Source organism: Mandrillus leucophaeus, unplaced genomic scaffold (assembly GCF_000951045.1).
Source record: "Mandrillus leucophaeus isolate KB7577 unplaced genomic scaffold, Mleu.le_1.0 Scaffold6, whole genome shotgun sequence".
Lineage (NCBI taxonomy): Eukaryota > Metazoa > Chordata > Mammalia > Primates > Cercopithecidae > Mandrillus > Mandrillus leucophaeus.
In genome coordinates this window covers 4,336,891-4,355,140 of record NW_012106474.1, presented here as the reverse complement: position 1 = coordinate 4,355,140, position 18,250 = coordinate 4,336,891, and the positions used below count along the sequence as shown (strand labels likewise).

The 18,250-nt window shown below is 48.5% G+C and overlaps 1 protein-coding gene across 1 annotated transcript in view; it reads left to right on the top strand.

The window, feature by feature from the left end:
* Nucleotides 1–683: 683 nt before the first annotated feature.
* The window catches only part of UNC93A (unc-93 homolog A (C. elegans)), a 67,908-nt gene continuing 50,341 nt past the window's right edge, over nt 684–18,250 (top strand). Inside the window, exon 1 of the mRNA XM_011999621.1 lies at nt 684–785. The gene's annotated coding sequence lies outside the window, so the exon portion shown is untranslated. The remainder of the gene's footprint in view (nt 786–18,250) is intronic.

Here is an 18,250-nt window from a genome sequence, read left to right as displayed (position 1 = left end):
CCTTCTGAGGAGAAAGGGTTGTGAGTTGAGTTGCGTCCCCCAGAAAGGTATGTTGAAGCCCTAACCTGGTGCCTGTGAACGAGCCCTCGCTTGCAGAACTGATCGAGTTGATCTGGGGTCATTCTGGAGCAGGGTGAGCCTCGAGTTCCATGTGACCAATGTCCTCATGGGAAGAGAGGGGAGCACGGGGAGAAGGTGGCCATGTGAGGATGAAGGCAGAGGTTGGGGTGACGCATCTACAAACAAGGGTTTCCCCGAACACCAGAGCTAAGAGCAAGGCATGGGCGCCTCCCTGCTGTGGAGCCTGTGGAGGGAGCGTGGCCCTGCTGACACCATGAGTGCAGACTCCTGGCCTCCAGGACTGGGAGACAAGAAGTTCCTATTGTGGTGACCTCAGGAAATGAACACAAAGGGTTATTTGAGCTCAGTTGTCGAGCAAGATACAGGTGTTGCAGGGATGGGCTGCCACGTGGGCGGCAGCCTGGATGGGAAGGATTGTGCCAGGCGTGGGTTCCCACAATGTGTTCCCCCGGCCGGCAGCGTCGCCACACCTGGGAATCATTAGGTGGCAAATGAGGGAATTGCAATTCTGGGCAGGGCTCAGCTGTGCAGGTTTTCGAATGTTCTTCAGGTGCTTCCGCTGAGGGCCAGAGTGAAGACAGAGCTTAAGACAGAGAACTTCGTCAGGAGGACTGAAGGAAAGGAGCCAGGCTGCAGCCCTCTGCCTGCCCTTCCGTGCCATCATCGCCAGGATAAAGGAAAGGACCATTCAGGAAGCAGCACAGGTGAGACGTGGGATGGGCTCGGCTCCGTGGCTGCCTGTGTCTCCTGCCTTCTGTCTGTCAACTTCTGATTCAAGGAGGTGGCGTGGCCTCTCAGGGCAGTTGTATTTTTGGTTTAAGGCTCATCAGCCCTCCACTTATCTGTCATAAGCGGGACACTCACAGGGGAGGAAAAATTTCCTTTTCCTTCTACCCATCCTAGGTTCTCTGGCTGAGGTCCTATAAATTAGAATGGCAAAAGACAGGCTGACAAAATGGAAACAAACAAGGTTATTAACACGCTCATCATGCATACACATGGGAGCACTCAGCCATGAGTCACTCCAAGGGCTTATTGGAACGTGGGCTGATAGAGCTTCTAAACAAAATAACGACAAATTTTAGAGAAGTGACAAGACAAAGGAAAAGACCTTTGAGCTTCTAGGGCAGCAAACGGCAACCAGCTAAATACATGGGAAATGAATGGAGGATAAGGGCTTAATAGTCCTTAATAACTATTAATAGTTCTTAATAGTCAAGTTTGCTAAGTAGATTCCTCCAGTGCTGTCCAGGCTGATAAAGCGTAGACTTATCCCAGTGATTGGCTTCTGTCTTTCCTGGTAGAGATGGGAGTGGGGACACCTTCCCTAAATTATGTCCTGCTTTTAGGCAAAGAGGGGCAGGAGAGAGAGCTTCACTTATATCTACATGTTTTAAATTGTCTTCAGCTCAAAATAATCCTTATGCCAAAGAGGTATCTTTGGGGGTGGCTGACTCTGCTGCTCTTCACTTACCTTGAACTCCCACCATCATGGCTGCCTCAGAATCCCACAGAGCATGGAGAATGTTCTATGCAAATAGAGAGGCTAGGAGCAGAGGCAGATGTGCAGGTGGCACAAATCTCTGCCCTCAGGCACGCTCCCAGTCCCAGTGACTTCATGTTTAGAACACACATTCAAAGGTAAGATGATGAATTTCCAGCTGAGCATTAGGCCTAGCAAGGGAGGGGCCTGTCGATGAAGAGTCAAACTCTGTAAAACGTTTGAAGAGATTTATTCTGAGCCGAGTATGAGTGACCATGGCCTGTGACACAGACCTCAGGAGGTCCTGAGAACATGTGCCCAAGGTGGTGGGATGCAGCTTGTTTGTATACATCTTAGGGAGACATGAGACTTCAATCAAATACATTTAAGAAATACATTGGTTTGGTCTAGTAAGGTGGGACAATGTGAAGTGGGGTGGGGAGGTTTGGGGGACCTGTTGCTATTAATAGCTTATAGATAGATTTAAAAATGTTCTGGTTGACAATCAGTTGAGTTTGTCTAAAGACTTGGAACAAATAGAAAGAAATGTCTGGGTTAGGATAAGAGGTTGTGGAGAACAAAGTTCTTGCTTGCAGAGGAAGCCTTCAGGTAGCAGGCTTCAGAGGGAAGAGATCGCAAATGTTTCTTATCAGATGTGAGGTCTATGTTGATGTTAGCGCTGTAGAATATAATGAGGTCTGTCCGGCCCCCACTTCCCGTCACGGCCTGAACCAGACTCTCAGGTTAAATGTTAAGAGTGCCCTGGCAGAGGAGGAGGTTCGTTCAGATGGTTGGGGCCCATAGAATTGTATTTTTGGTTTACAGGCTTGTCTGTCTGTGGGCCCCTTTGTGACTGCCCAGGCGAGCCCGTAATGCCAACGTGCTTCTCCTACTACCTCCTTCTAACCCAGGCAACATCAATCACTTACTCTTTCTCCTCTTTGCTCTGGTCCCGGGGAAGCAGGTCCTTTCACTCCTTTCCTTCCTGGGCTTGCGCACGCTGGGTCTGGCCCCGTCTCACTGTGACTGCTCATCTTTTCGGGCATCAGAGCCATGAGGAAGCAGGACTCAGGCCCCCAACTCCTAACTCCAGGTGAAGCCCACTGTGAGCTCAGGAGCAGAGCTGCCTCCATTGGGTGTGGAGAGACAGAGCCTCCTCCCGAGCTGGGCCTCCTCATTGGCCCATGGGAGCTGCTGTGGCTCTGACCCCTGTACCTGGTTCTGTTGACTGGAATAGTCAGTGGGCAGCCAGCACGCCTGTGGGTGCCATATGTGGTGAGATCCTATCCTGACTTGACATTTTAAAAGGTTGTCAATAAAAAGAGCCAAACTCTGTAAAATACTGGAGGAGGTTTATTTTGAGCCAAACGTGAGTGACCATGGCCCGTGACACAGTCCTCAGGAGACCCAGAGAACATGTGGCCCAGGTGGTCAGGGCACAGCTAGGCTTCATGTATTCTATGGGGCATAAGGCATCAGTCAGTACATTTCAGGTGTACATCAGTTCAGACCTGAAAGGTGGGACAACTGGAAGCAGGGGCTTCCAGGTCACAGGCGGATTCACAGATTTTCTGACTGGCAGTTGGTTGAGAGTTCATCTAAAGACCTGGAACCAACAGAAAGGAAATGTCTGGGTTAGGACAAGCGGTTGTGGAGACCAAGGTCCTTACTATGCTGATGCAGCCTCCAGGTGGCAGGCTTAGAGAGAATCGATGGTAAATGTTTATGAGACTTAAAAGGTGCCAGAAACTTAGTGGACTCTGTCCTGGATCAGGAAAAAGGCCTGGAAAGGGAACAGGATTCTCTACAGAATGGACCCTTTTCCCACAAGAAACAGCTTTGCAGGGACATTTCAAGATATGGCCAAGAAACATATTTAGGGTTAAAATATTTTTATTTTCTTCCTTATCTGTCATGTGAAGTTATGCCAGAGTCAGGTTGGAAAGAGCCGCATTACACAGGGTAAGGCCCCTCCGATGAGACTTTGTGGTTTGTAGGGTGACCTCCCCAGGTCCCTTAGGTAGGAATATGGGCAGGAGAAGAAAAAGGTCAAAGTTTAGTCCTCAAGGCACAGACTTATGTTCTTGACCCTCCTTCCATCTGGTGGTACATTCAGGTTAACAGAAAAATCCTGTGTATTCCACAGTCAGTCTGTCCTCCCTTCTCCTGGCTAAAGGGTTCTAGGTGTGTGTGGGATACAGCGGGGATGGTTATTCCTTCCGGGAGCTTCATCCTGTTCTTCTTCTTGTTTATCTTCCTTCTCCTGCTCAAATTTCTGCTTACCACACTGAGGTCCTTTTGTGTTTCATTCATACATTAACCCAAGGCCTGGATCCAGAAGGGTGATTCCTGTTAGTGCCTGTAGAGTTGATGTTTTCTCAGTGACACTCTTAGCTGACCGGCAGCTGTCTAGACGAGGGTTCAAATCCAGACTCCATCACTCACCTGCTACGTGACATGGGTACCTTCTTTAGTCTTGCTGAGCTTTGTTTTCTCATCCTTAAAAACAATACCAACGACAACAACAAGACTACCATGCAGAGCGTCTATGCCCTGCACAGAGACTAGCGAGCAATGAAGTAGTAATACAGAGACAGCCCCCATTCCCTATGCAATCAACTTCTCCAAGGTCCAAGCTTGCAGTGAAATTGTCCCTGCAAAGCTACTTTGATTAGGCTCATTCCTTGACCTTCTTCTAGACAAATATGTCTCAGACAGGGAGAAAAAAATAAGTCCTTCATACATCAACTGGTGTTACCAGACGTGGCACTGAGTCCCAGAGTGTGGTTCTAAGATGGACTGAGTTCTGCTTTGCCAATGGCAGCAATACCACGTGGAAGTGTTGAGGAGGCCTCCTCCCATAGGAGCTGACCATGGCATCTGTGTGCTCAGGTGTCCAGGCAGTTGCACGCAGGAGACGTGGGCTGGTATGTCACTCTTCTCGCGTCACACTGAGCTGCCTCGTTGCCTGTGAAATTCTGCAGGGACGTCTGGAACGCCCAGTCTTTGGGTTCCTGTTGGACCGGTTCAGGCTGTTGTTCTGCCACCTCCTCTGGCGGGATGGCCGCTGGCCCACAGTGCACCAGTCCCAATAGCGAGGCAGGTGGCTTCCTCAGTGGCGTTTGTCACCGTGGCTTTCTGTCTTTTGGAATACAGGTCAGTCCTCTTCACATCCTCCCGTTTCCCTAATGATTCCCAAGGTTGTCCTGAGAATGCAAATCAGTTTCCAGGAGCTGGCGCTCCTGGCATTTGGGCTTTCATGATACCTGGTGGTCAGCTCAGCCACCCCCAAGGGCAGTCAGTGGGGGGATCTTCCAGAGGGAACTCTTGGCCATGAGAGCGGTGACTTCCTGATGTGCCTGCATAAACGCAGTGTGTGTGTTCATTGGCAGCACTCTCACACCCGTGCGGCATCAGCAGGCCCGGCTCTGCGTGAGGCACATGTCCCAGCAGGCTGGCTAAACCAGCAGGTTCCGCCTAGTCAGACTTCCCCGCCACACCAAGCACAGACAGGACGCTGGGTCCGCACCCTGCTTTCATCCATGTCCAGCTCTGATGCGACCTTGAGATCCTCATGGATTGTGTGCTCTTGAGTATCCAAGAAGCGAGTCTTTTGATTGGACCTGAGCTAATCTCTCTCGGATTGGTGAAAGCACAATGAGAATGGATGCTGTGTATCGCTGTTAACTCTGGTTATCCTGCAGTGGCACGGAACACAGGGACTGCTTCCTCCCGCCTAGCTGTGATTTTGTGTCCTTTCACATGTCTCTCCCTACCCCTCCCCTCTCCACTCCCCTCCCCTCCCCTCCCCATTTCCAGCCTCTAGTATCCTCTTTTTACTCGATGAGATCATTCTACTTTTTAACTCTATGAGATCATTTTTTTTCTTTCTTTTTTTTTTTTTAGTTCACACATATGAGTGAGAATGTGTGGTGTTGAACTTTCTGTTCCCAGCTTACAGCACTTAACATCATGTCCCTAGTTCCATTCGTGTGGCCACAGTGAGAGGGTTTTATTCCTTTTTATGGCTGAATAGTATTCCATTGTGTATATATACTGCATTCTTCATCCAGTCATCCAGTGGTGGACACCTCTGTTTGTTCCATATCTTGGCTATGGTGACAGTATTGGGGTGAATGTGGGGATGCAGATGTCTCTTTGATATACCGACTTCCTTCTCTCTGGATGAACACCCAGGAGTGGGTTTGCTGGCTCATATCATGATTCTATTTGTGGGTTTTTTTGAGGAATCTCCATACTGTTCTTCATAGTAGCTGTAGTAGTTTACATTCCCACCAATCGTTTTACGAATTTCTAAACCTCATGCAATAGTATTATTCTTCCCACTTTACGGGCAAGGATGTGAGACCCAGGCAGTTTAGGTGACCTGCTCAAGGACACACGCTGTGCACAGTGGCTGAGCTTACGCCTGCCACATCCAGGAGACTTCAGAGTCCTCCTGATCCCAGCTGTGCTGTGCTCCTCCTTCCGCTGTGGGATCCAAGGCATGGTTTATTCCAGGACTCCTCCGTGTTTCAGAAATTGTCACAGGACACTGCTGCTGTTATTTCTCCTCCGTTTCTCAAGTCTAAGACCAAAAAAAATGTATTTATGGGTCGCATTCTTTAGAATTTAGACTTGTCAATGATCAGGGAACCCCAGGAGGCGCAGCCGTCCCAGTCATCACACCTGGTTTCTGCTTTGACCTTTGGTGCCGATAAACATGAGCAGCTGCTGCCCTGTGCCCAGTCCCCGGGGTGTACCTGCAGCCCACGCTGGCTGTCTTTGCTGTTCTGTGCCCAGGTGAGATACGCTGCCAGCAGCAGGGAGCCACGCAGACAACACCCACCCTCCTGGGACTTGGCAAGCCCAAGGCCATGCACAGACCACTGCAGACTCCCCTGACATGGGCTCGGCAGGGGAGCCAGTGGGCCAGGGGCACATTACAGCCAGTCGGGTGCATTTGTCTCCAGTAGGATCACCCTCTGTGAAGGTTGCAGCTTGCACCTTGTTGACTGGTCACCAGTGACATGGAGTCGGGCTAAGGAGGCATCCTCACCCTGAGAGCTGCCCCTGTGCCCCCAGTGCCCCCGCCTAGCTCCTGCTCTGTGCCTTCAAAGCTCGGCTTTGTGCTGGCCCCTCTGCTTTCTGGTCTTGGTGACCTGCCCTTGGCTGGTGGAGCCTTCCAGCTGGCCTCTGACAATGGGGCTCTCCAGGCGCTGAGTCACTGCTGGCCTGACCAATTCAGGTGTCCTGACTTTTGCTGCAGGGCTTCTCTCCTGGGTCTCCTGATGGTCCAGCTCTGGACTCCCCCTCCACAAATGAGTGGCCCCCTCTGCAAAAGCTCTGGTCGGGGCAAATCCAAGGGCAGAAGAGGCAGATTGCAGGTCAGGCACAGAGTGGATGGGCAGCTGCTGGGCCTCGGCCTCCACTGCTCTCTGTCTCTCTCTGTCTCTGTGTCTCTGGGTATCTGTCTCTGTCTCTGTGACTCTCTCTGGCTATCTGTCTCTCTGTCTGTCTCTCTGCCTATTTGTATCTTTCTGTCTCTTTCAGTCTCTGTGTCTCTGTCTCCCTATTTCTATGTCTCTGTTCTTCTCCCTCTGTCTCTGTCTCTGTCCCTCTCTGTCTCTGTCCCTCTCTGTCTCTGTCCCTCTCTGTCTCTCTCCCTCTGTCTCTGTCTCTGTCCCTCTCTGTCTCGGTCGCTCTCTGTCTCTGTCCCTCCCTGTCTCTCTCCCTCTCTGTCTCTCTCCCTCTCTGTCTCTGCCCCTCTCTGTCTCTGTCCTTCTCTGTCTCTCTCCCTCTCTGTCTCTGTCCCTCTCTGTCTCTCTCTCTCTCTGTCTCTGTCCTTCTCTGTCTCTCTCCCTCTCTGTCTCTGTCCCTCTCTGTCTCTCTCTCTCTCTGTCTCTGTCCCTCTCTGTCTCTCTCCCTCTCTGTCTCTGTCCTTCTCTGTCTCTGTCCCTCTCTGTCTCTGTCCCTCTCTGTCTCTGTCCCTAGGTCTCTCTCCCTCTCTGTCTCTGTCCCTCTCTGTCTCTGTCCCTCTCTGTCTCTGTCTCCCTCTGCCTCTGTCTCCCTGTCTTGATCCCAGCTGGCAGCTGACTTTGCTGTCCTCCCAGGCCCTGGCAGAGCCACCAGGCAAACTCTTGTTCTGTACTGTCCCGGACCCCTCACCCTTGTGCTGCTCTGGTTCAGAACGCTTTCTTCTTGAAGAATCCTCTACCCACCCCAGGGACCTGAAAACCGGATTTGAAATGCCAAATAGTTTTAAAATTAGAGCTGCAGAATGTCTTCCTTAGAGCCCAGACTTTCCGGAGGGTCCTGTCAGGCACAGACAGGGCTACCACAAAGGAAAAAAGGACACATTAGATTACATGAACCTCAGTCACTTGTTTTCATTGACATATACCTGAGTGAGGGCAGGAAGCAAGCCCAGGGTTGGGGAAGGTTTGACAACATAGTGTCTAGAATTTACGCCAATTGCAAGTCAGTAGCTGAAGAGGGAAAGCAACAGAGAAGCAGCCAAAGGCCAGCTCGGGCGTCCCCAGGGCCGGTGTGGCCAGCGTGCATGAGACTGGTGCATCAGTTACCATCAGAGCCGCACGCTGGGTGCATGAGGCTGCAGCACCACACCCCCGTGGCCAAAACAGTGCTGCCGGGATCGCGAGGGCCCACGGCCTGCCCTTACCTGGCCATCAGGGAGAATTTAGACTTTGTCAGTCTCAAAGAAGAAAATGATTATAAAATCCATACAGCATTCCACGGCTATCTGACAAGCAAGAACACCAGCAACTTAGTTCATTAGATGCCTTCCAGCAATAGCGTGCTACTTAGACAAGTTCCCCTGAAACTCAGAGCTGCAAGCGTCTTTAGATTGATTGTCTGCAAATGCAGCCACCTGCTTCCTGCTGTGACACTTCATTCCTCTGCCCTGGGTGCACTACAGACAGATGCTGCGGAGACCTCGCCTTCTCCGGGTGGCACTGTGTGGAAGCCAGGACTCACCCAGCTCTGTTCCCACAGGGCGGCAGGTTTTCATTTTAACAGAGTTACAGAACCATCTACACGGTTGTTACCCTGAAAGCTGTAATCCCCAGGAAACGTTGTCATCCATGTGAGGAGCACAGCTTCCTGTGTGTTCTGTTTTGATTTGGGTTTTGATTTTTAATTAACTTTGGTGAAAATCTTTTAATAAAAATGTTTGCTTCGAATTTTGAAAAGGTAGACAGCAACCTGCAACACACAGGCAGATGATCAATTAAAGGAAGTTAAAAATCATCCTTTTCCTGCAGAGTGGTGCAAATTCGTTAGTTAAGATATACTGATTAGATATGTTAAAAAGAATGTGTTTCAATGGAAAGCGATAGCACATACTTTTAGGCTGTTCATTGTCTTTGAACTATTTTACAATTCTTTGCAAATTGCAGGTAACTGATGGAGACATGTACATATGTAGAGAGAGAGAGAGAGAAAGAGAGAGAGACATTCTGTCCTGTTTAGTAGTGATTTTTACTGGCTTCTTCCTCCTGTAAAAAAAACAGCTTTCTCTCCATTTGCAATTCATTTCAAAATTCCTTTATTCCATATAAATGTTTTCAATTTTCCTTTGAACAGGTTCTAACATCTGCCTAGTTCCTTCCTATCATATGTGTAAAATAAAATCTTTAACACTTCTGCATTTTAATATCTTAGTACAAGTCATGATCTTACCTTTTTCTGAAAATTATCTTTCAGATAGTATATAGATATAAAGTAAAGAACATGCTGTACTGTTTAGATTTTTAACCCATTGCTTGTATTTTGTTCTATGTGAGTGAGAATGGGCTTCCAGGAATCAGAAAACATATTCTTTCCTTGATTCAGTCGACTATAACCATAGATGAAGTGTGTAATAGTCATGGAATTTTCCACAGAAAAAATGTGTGTATATTTTGCATCAAACAGAGCAGTGCAACAGAAAAATCAAGGACAAAGCTTCTAGTTTGCACACAGTGGAGGATAACAAAGATGCCAGACCCTTATCCTTGGAGAATAAAAAAAGCTGGCATGTACAAAAGAGCGTAGGACTGCCTGACATATGACACTCAGTTGAATTTAGTTTGAATTTCAGTGGAGTCCTGCTGGGAAAATAAGACTGCATGAATTACCTACAAAACATTACCAGGCAATCCACAATTCACTGAGATTGTGTAATAAATGATGTTCTTAAGGAAGTCCACGAGCACAAGAAGATACTTGCTTTGGGAGAATTCCAGAGCCCTTACTTCCTCTTTAGTTCCTATCACTGGCCTTTTATTGATGCGTATTAGTTTGAGATTTCAAAACCGAATCTCATGTTTCAAGGTACAGATGCCACTGTATATTAGATAGTCAAAAGCCAAGGATGAGGTCTCAGGATCAGCAAAGCTGGCCACCCGCCTTGAAAGTGGCTCCTACCCCCTGCAGGCTCCCCCTGAGCTCAGATGGTGCCCTTAGATCCTTTGTAGAGTCTGGGGGAGGGGAGGGAGGAGCACATGTGTTAATGAGGGGGAAAATGCTGTGTGCTTTCAAGGGGAAATGCTAAATTCATTACAACAGCATCCTAATTTGGCTTGCTGTTAAGGCATAGGCACCCTTCATCTAAATAGACCCGTCTTTCAAAGCCTTCAATTCGCTATCCTTGAGGTTTCTCTTCAAAGAGGACTGAGCACATTCACCCAGGCACTAGGAGGCCCTGTGCATTTTTTGTCCTGCTGTTTCCATGGATAATTTAAAAAGAATTATGGATATCTCAGTCCTTAGAGAGTCAGACAGAGACCCCGAGTCTGCTCAGTCTTGGTCACCAGGAGAGGCTTCCTTTGTGGGTCCTTGTGCTGGCTGGAACCTGGCCAGAGCTTGCAGGGGACGGCCTCCTGCCTTATAGGTTCCTCAAATGATTATTGTAGAGACCAATGTATAACCTGCTGACACTGGAGAGGGCACTGTTTTTTTAAGATGAGCCGAGGCATGAAGTTTTACTAATTTGTCTTCATGTGGACATTATTAGCCTGCGTGTCATAATCTGTAACTGATTGTGACCTCTGTGTTGCATCCTCCAAAAAAAAGAAGACAACTCATTTAAACTTTCCTACAAAAACCTTTGGCCTTGTGACAGACTCTGGAACACTCTTAACTCCGTGGGTGTGTCTTCCCAGCTCCAACCTCACATTTGGCTTTCAGTGAACTTTGATAAAATTATTTCTGCCTCAACAGCCTTAATTTCAGCTGACAATCTCAAGTCCACCAGTGACGGAGGAGCAAAGCAAAGGACACAATTTGCACAGCATCTTATGGCTATAGGAGGAGAAGTGGCTGCCAGCAGTACCCTGGGACAAAGGGAACGTAGTTGGCTTCAGACAAGAGAAAAAACAAGGCTTCTCATGAACATCTCCACTGAGTTAGGTTTATGGGCTGTGAGCAGGTTGGATTTGATAGGAATATTGAGTATGGGTCTGTGATTGAGAACCCACAACTGTTAAAAAAAATTATAATGTAAATTTGCTGTGTGTCAAAGTGATATTGCTAGTAAATTGATATCACATTTTCAGAGTTTAAAAATATGAAACAAACCGGACTCAGTCATCTCTCTCACCGGTGTGTGAATGATAAACAAAGAAAGAACTGGCGTAACAGACAGTGACTCCACAGAGATCCAACAGCACCGCTTCCCAGGACGTCTAAACCAAAAAGCGCCTGAGGCTGGTCCCAATCAGTGTAGAGGTTTATTTTGTCGAGTTTGAGGATGTGCCTGGGAAAAGGGAACACAAAACCTCAGGAACATCTGAATCTGTGCTTTTTCCTAAGAGCATTTTGGCCCTTCAATGTTTAAAGGGGAAAAGTGAGGAGGAGAGGAAAGAGGGAAGGTAGGGTCACGTTCTTGTGGGGGCTTTGATTAGACTGACTGAATCCACATGTTGTGTGTGAAAAGGAGTGGATGGGGGAACACTCAATTATGTATTCATGTCATGCACAGTAAGTTGGCACTTTATCTAACATAAGGTGACCACAGAGCAGCTGCCTGTGCAGACACCTGGCCTTCTATCTGAGGCTATCTGCTTAGGAAAAAAAGGAAAAGCAGTTTCTTGCATGAATCAGCTTCTGGCCTTAGCTTTCCCCTTTGGCATAGTGAACGGGTTCCTGAGATTTTATATTCCTTTTACAGAAGGAAGCTGATCTCCTCTGGTCTTGCACAGAAAGGAGAATGGCTGCAGGGTCCAGGATGGGATTTTCACCAAGTCCATTTATAGAGGGTGTCCCTGCAGTGGCCCCAAGGCAATGCCCCCTTGTTCTGCACACTGTTCCTACCCCGTTCCCAAAGATGGGCCTCATGGCCACATTGGGGGCCTCTGAACACCTCCCACCCCAGGTGAATTAGCCTGGGGGGGATATACAACTCAAACTGATCGTAATCTGCCTCTTTGTTTCCTAAGAATTGTGCTTTGGAACTGTCAATGAATTGAGGCAGTTTTTCCTCACACATGAAACTAGGGAAAAAATTGTATGCTTCATTGTTAAGAAAAACAGTATTGAATCAGGTAACTGGTTGGATCAAGGTTGATACTGAAAAAACCCATCAGCAGGCCCTTAACTTGAACTTACTGTGTCGGTTACAAAAAGGAGAACAAATTTATCTCTATCACAACTTTAGAATCATCTTCAACAGGAAACCCAAGCCATGCTTGTTTCCCTTAGCAAAACAAACAAGCAAATCAACCTATTTTTCGGAGGTTCCTTCTGAAGTTGAAGTTATCATGATTGCCCAGAAGGATGGCCCACCAAGAGGAGCCTAAGGAGGTCATCCCACTGAGAGGAGTCCCAGGAGGTCATCCCACTGAGAGGCGCCCCAGAAGATCATCCCACTGAAAGGAGACCCGGGGGTCATCCCACCAAGAGAAGCCTAAGGAGGTCATCCCCACTGAGAGGAGCCCCAAGAGGAGGATGTCCACCAAGGGGAGACTCAGTTCACATCATTAGCAATTCCTCTTACTCCCAAGCTGCCTGTTTATTCTGAGACCAGAAGGTCATACGTGCCCTCCCTGGCCAGGAGCAAGAATGGATTGGAGTTGAGGACAAGATGAGTTGAGCTGAATACTTCTTGTAGATAAAAGGCAGCCAGGAGGTCCAGCAACAGAGCAGGATTCTAACACTCACTCCTTGGCCTGCAGGGCCCCTCGGAAAGGTGAGTTTTAGATGCATGTGAGTAGTAGAGTGTGTGTGCAGGAGCCAGCAACTCCACAAAACTCCCATTAAATATGTGTCTTTTACAACGTAGCCTGTGTGTGGTGAGGGGAGATTCAGGCTCCATGACTAAACTCTGGGTGGATCAGGGACTGTCAAAAAGGTGAGAGGGGCTTCTCGCCTCATGGAGTGGGGACTCTTCATTTGCCAGGAGCTGATGTCCACAAGTCAAGCCAAGCAGTAGGCTGTTCAGAAGCTGGCCCATCCCGGCCAGCCAGCAGCAGTGCCCACATCTGCAGGTGGAGCTTGGCCCATGTAGCTGACTCTCAGGCTCACCCCTTGACTTTCCTTTCAGAGGAGATAAGGACTCTGGTTTCTGAATTAAAGAAAGTGAATAAACAACTCCAAGTCATGGTGACATGTAGATGACTGACCTCTTCTTATTTCCTGGGAAAGTGGACTGAGACTTTATAGTCTTTCCTTAGGATTCATACGGAAATACGTGTGTGGTGTGAGAGATAAAAAGCAAACAGACTAGCAGACTGATTTTTATTGTACCAGGGAGAGCGCCATAGTAGAATCAGTCTTGGTAGGGTGACTTATCGTAGACTTTCCTGGGATGGTAGACAAGTTTCAGACAGGGTGATGTAGAGCTGGGGAATGCCTCTGTCCATCAGCTAACCAAGAAACATTTTCAATGTGTCTGTATCATTCCAGGGGGTCTAGAGGTTCTACTCTCAGCTAGTCAACCATGAGAGAGAGTGGAGGCCTGCAGGGCGTGGGTCTGGCCTTGTCACAGGTAAACAAGAGGTCATCACGCACCTGATGGGGACAAGAAAAAGTGTGCCTAGGGGGGCCCACCCAGGTCTGTGGGGGAGGGTGATTTTTTGTGCTGATTCTTTCCTGGAACAGAAAAAGGTTGGGGGAAATTTGGGAAAATAAGTGGAGGGATTTTATGACTATCATTGTTTTCTTGGAGCTTGGGTTCAGGTTCACCTGAAAACGTTGACAATACAGCACACACAGCCCGCCAGCCCCAGACCCCTGGTGGTATCACCCTGTAAGCACAGAACTCTTACTTGCCTTGTAATCCTCCATAATCCTCTCCAGTTCTCAAAACACATCATCAGCTTGATTTTCTCCTCGGCTGAGCCAGCATGAGCCAACCTGTTTCTTCCCACGCCATCTGGGCCTCGGGCCCTGCCAGGTGGCACCACTGCCAAGGGCAGGACTGAGTGGGACACGTAGGTGTGTGGTTACCTGCCGGAGGGAGGGCGGCTGACCACCTGGGACACCATGCCCAGGCACACTCCCTGCCACGCAGGCCGGCCCTGAACCATGGCGTTTAGGCTAAGGGGAGGGGCCGTGGCTGGCATTTGTCACACGTCTCCCTGTGTCTAATGTGCAGAATTCGGGAAATACTTCTGAAGGCAGGATTGCCATGTGCCCAGCTGTCCGCCAGGGTTCATCCCAGGACCCAACCCTACTGTGTGCTTCTTTACAGCTCATCATAAACCGGTCAGGACAAAAGGAGTTGCCCAGCCAGGAGAGAAAGTAAGCTGGGGCCTAAATGATTGGTGATGAGCGGGGACTCACACTGCAGTGCCCACCTGTGCCTTGATGGTGGCCCGACTCGCTTGTGGGGCTGGTGGGGATGAGAGTTAGCCTCCGTCGCAAGCACAGGGCTGGGGTGGTGGAAGTGGCTTCCCTGCAGCTGCAACTGTCTGGGGTGATGGCATCTGGTACCTGAGCTTGCGTTCACAGTTTCTTTATAACCCACTGGGGTGGGGGTTCTGGAGGTGGCCCTGGGAAGCAGCTCAACCACGAGAATGGGCAGCCTGGAGGGTAGGTGGGGGCTTGGCTTACCTTGTACAGCTCTTTCTATAATTCCTTTATAAAAGTATAGTTTTTCTTTAAAAATTGTCTTCTTCTTAAATTAGATGTTCTTCTTTAAAATATAGAAGTAGTATATAGGTACGTGAACTAAAAAGAGTAAACATGCCCCGTTCCTCCCACTAATTCTATGTCCAGTGAAGTGAGATTTCTCTCTCTCTCTCTCTCTATATATATATATACACACACTCACACACACAATGAGCCTATAATACATTTTGTATATATGCATGTCCGTATATACATATCTCTATTTATATTCACATATGTATATGTGAATATATAAATATCTACATATTCACATATGTATATATGGACATGCATATATACAAAACGTGTATATGCATTTTTAGTCAAAACTTAAGCAATAATCTTCAAAGCTTATCTTTACAAGATGTTCTCCCTTCAGCATATCAGGTACCTTTCCAGTCTGTCTGTCTGTCGCTTTCCAGCAAATCCTTTCCAAAGACAGTGGAGAAGTTTCCAGCAGGAGCAGCTGCTGAGAGACCCACGCTGCACACACAGGCCTGGCCGCCCGCTGAGCGGGAAGAAGCGGCAGATGCCTTCTCAAGGGACCACTGAAAAGAGGCGGTCATTGCACCCTAGCTGGAAACAAACGGGGAAAATGCCGCAGCCTCACTAGCTGACACTCGCTGAGATTTTAGAAGCTACGTGCTGTGATAGCGGCTGGAGCGAAGGGATCGCAAATAGGTCACGTCACCCAGGGCGGCATTATCTCGCTTGGAGACAAAGTTCAAATTGTATGGACGTTTGTGGTTGTTAGAACAAAGGCACAAAATTATCTTTGGAGATTTTTGGACATAATTTACCATCACTGTATCTTTACCTGTATACACAAAAATAATTGATAGAAAAAATACATAGAAAATTTAAGCATCAGCCAGGCACTGTGGCTCAGGCCTTTAATCCCAGCACTTTGGGAGGCCGAGGCGGGCGGATTGCCTGAGCTCAAGAGTTCGTGACCAGCCTGGGCAACACGGTGAAACCCCGTCTCTACTGAAACACAAAAGATTAGCCCGGAGTGGTGGTGGGCGTCTGTAGTCCCAGCTGCTCGGGAGGCTGAGGCAGGAGAATTGCTTGAACCTGGCAGGTGGATGTTGCAGTGAGCCAGGATCATGCCACTGCACTCCAGCCTGGGTGACAGAGCAAGATTGCATCTCAAATATATCAATCAATCAATCAATCAATCAATCTTTAAAAAAAATACCAAGCATCATCAGCACTTTCTGCCCCTCATCCAGGCATAGGAGACATATGTAGTTGGCCCTCGGCTGTCCAATCACAGCCTGGCTTCCTCGGCTATCCAATCACAGCCATATTTGGCCCTCAGCTGTCCAATCACAGCTGGGCTTCCTCCATTGATCACTGCACTCAGCTGGATCTTTTCCACCCAAAGTGCCACTTGCTCCAGTTTGTGAGGCTCATAGACGTGGCTGCTGAGCTGCAGACCTGGTGATGTCTGGCTCCAGCCGAGCTGCTCTCTCCAAATCCGGGCACTGCTCTGCCACCCGTGTGGAGCTGGGGTGTGGATAGCGTGTGTACCTGCCCATACTCCCTATCATCCCACCTGCCCTAATTTTGGGATCGCGCTTCTTGTCTCCATGGGAATTTCAATTCTCTCTTTTGCTTAGTTGTTCACTGTCTGTTTCCTCCACTAGAACTAGGCTTCTGTGAGGATGGAGACCCCAGGCCCTTTTACCAGTGTGGTACTCCGGTACCTTAGGAAGGATGCCTGGCCCAGGGTAGACGCTCAATAAATAGCATGATGACTTTAGAAATGGGTGCTGTATCCCAGGCTGCGGAGGGCTCATGGGAAAGGAAAAGGACCTATGAACCTGGAAAATACAAAGGGTGTGTGTGTGAGTGTGTGTGTGTGCCGTGCACACAAGTGTGATCTGGACCAGGACCTCCATGATCCCCCTGACTGTGAGAGTCGGACAGGCCAGACTCTCTGCACTCGGGCTCACCTAGCATTACCGCCCTGACAGGGAGACTGGAAGGTGATCAATCACAGCGCTTCCGCTCTCCTTCACTCTGGCGCAAAATGAGGGTGCCTTAGCCCAATCAGATGCTGTTGGTCAGGGGCCCTGCAGACCCTCGACTGTCTTGGGTAGTCAGGCCACTCAAATGTCCCAGGTGGAGACGTGGCCTGAGAGAAAGACCCAGAATCCCAGGACATCACCAGCAGCTTCAACCACGCCGTGTAGGCTGGGAGGATTCAGGAATGGTGTGAGGATGGGAGTATTTCCTCCAGACTTGCTTTCCAGACCCCTCAGTGGGTCTGCCCTCTCTGATGAGTAATGGAAATTAGCTCAGGGTCTTGGCTGAGGGCCTGACACAGCCAACTTGCCCCAAAGCTTTTTCTCTGATTGGCTCTCTGGGTTCGCCTTGAGGGAGGAAGAAGCCAGAGCCCCTAATGCCAGCTGCTCAGCTCAGGAGGTGGCCTGTCTAGCCAGGGGAAGGGGGAGTGGTCAGCCCCTGCCAAGATTTAAATGTTTGGGAACATTTGCTAAGAGAAAACACCCTCAAGCCATGGTTGTGCTAACACAAATTGTTCTTCCTTAAACACCCACACACACACACATACACACAGCATGAGTACCTTTATTTCCAAAGTGTGAAATTCCCTAAAGTAGACAAGAACTCGTTCAACTCCCTATAGATACCGTCTTCATCTTTATGCAGATAAAAATGTGTAAGATACATTTGAATTTATTTGGTGTTGCTTTTATTAGCAAAGATTTCGGATGTAATTGTCAAGGAAATTGATATTAATTTGCTTACATGAGTACGTTCCTTAAAAAAGCAAATTACTGATTAGACTTCCCTTAAATTAATCTTCAGCTTCTTGGCAGAAGTTTGTTGATCTAAAAGGTGATTCTACAGCACGAAGAACCCAAGGAGCCTGCGGTGAACCCCGTGGTAGCAAAACAGTGCCCTCTAGTGGCTGTTTGAAGTCCCGGTTCTGTACAACAGGCGTGCTCTGAAGTCTGCATCCCCCAGGGTATCTGTCATTTTAATGTCCGATGAGTGACCTGCCGATTCGAGCAGATCTACAGAATCACCTCTTTTCTCAAGCTGATAGTTTTATTTTATCTCAAGCTGATAATTTTAAGGAGTGGAATGATTATGGCACCTTTTGAATGCTTTACATGTACGTCTTTGGCTTTGGGAGGTCAGCCCAGGCCCAGGTCATGGCTCCAGTGCACACGCGGCTCATAACGCCAAAATCAGCTCTGAGTTTCTAGAGATTACATTCTCTTCCCTCAGGCAACTGCATGTCTGCAGGAATGTGTAGGCTGCAGGAAGACAGGCTCAGGCATTGGGTAACATAAGAGCGTCCCTTTGCTTATGACGAGACCACTGGGCCACCACGTCAAAGACCTGCCCTGGTCACAGGAACACTGGGCGGTGCTGGGAGCTATCTCCTCTAAGAAGCATTTTATTGTGCTACGGAGAAACGGCAGAGAGTGAAATATACTGTTGATTTTGTTTTTTTAATCCCTTTTAACATAGATAAAGGGGAGGAACTGGGAGGAAAGGGGAGAAAAAGCAGATGAAGCTATGGTTTCAGAAATTCAA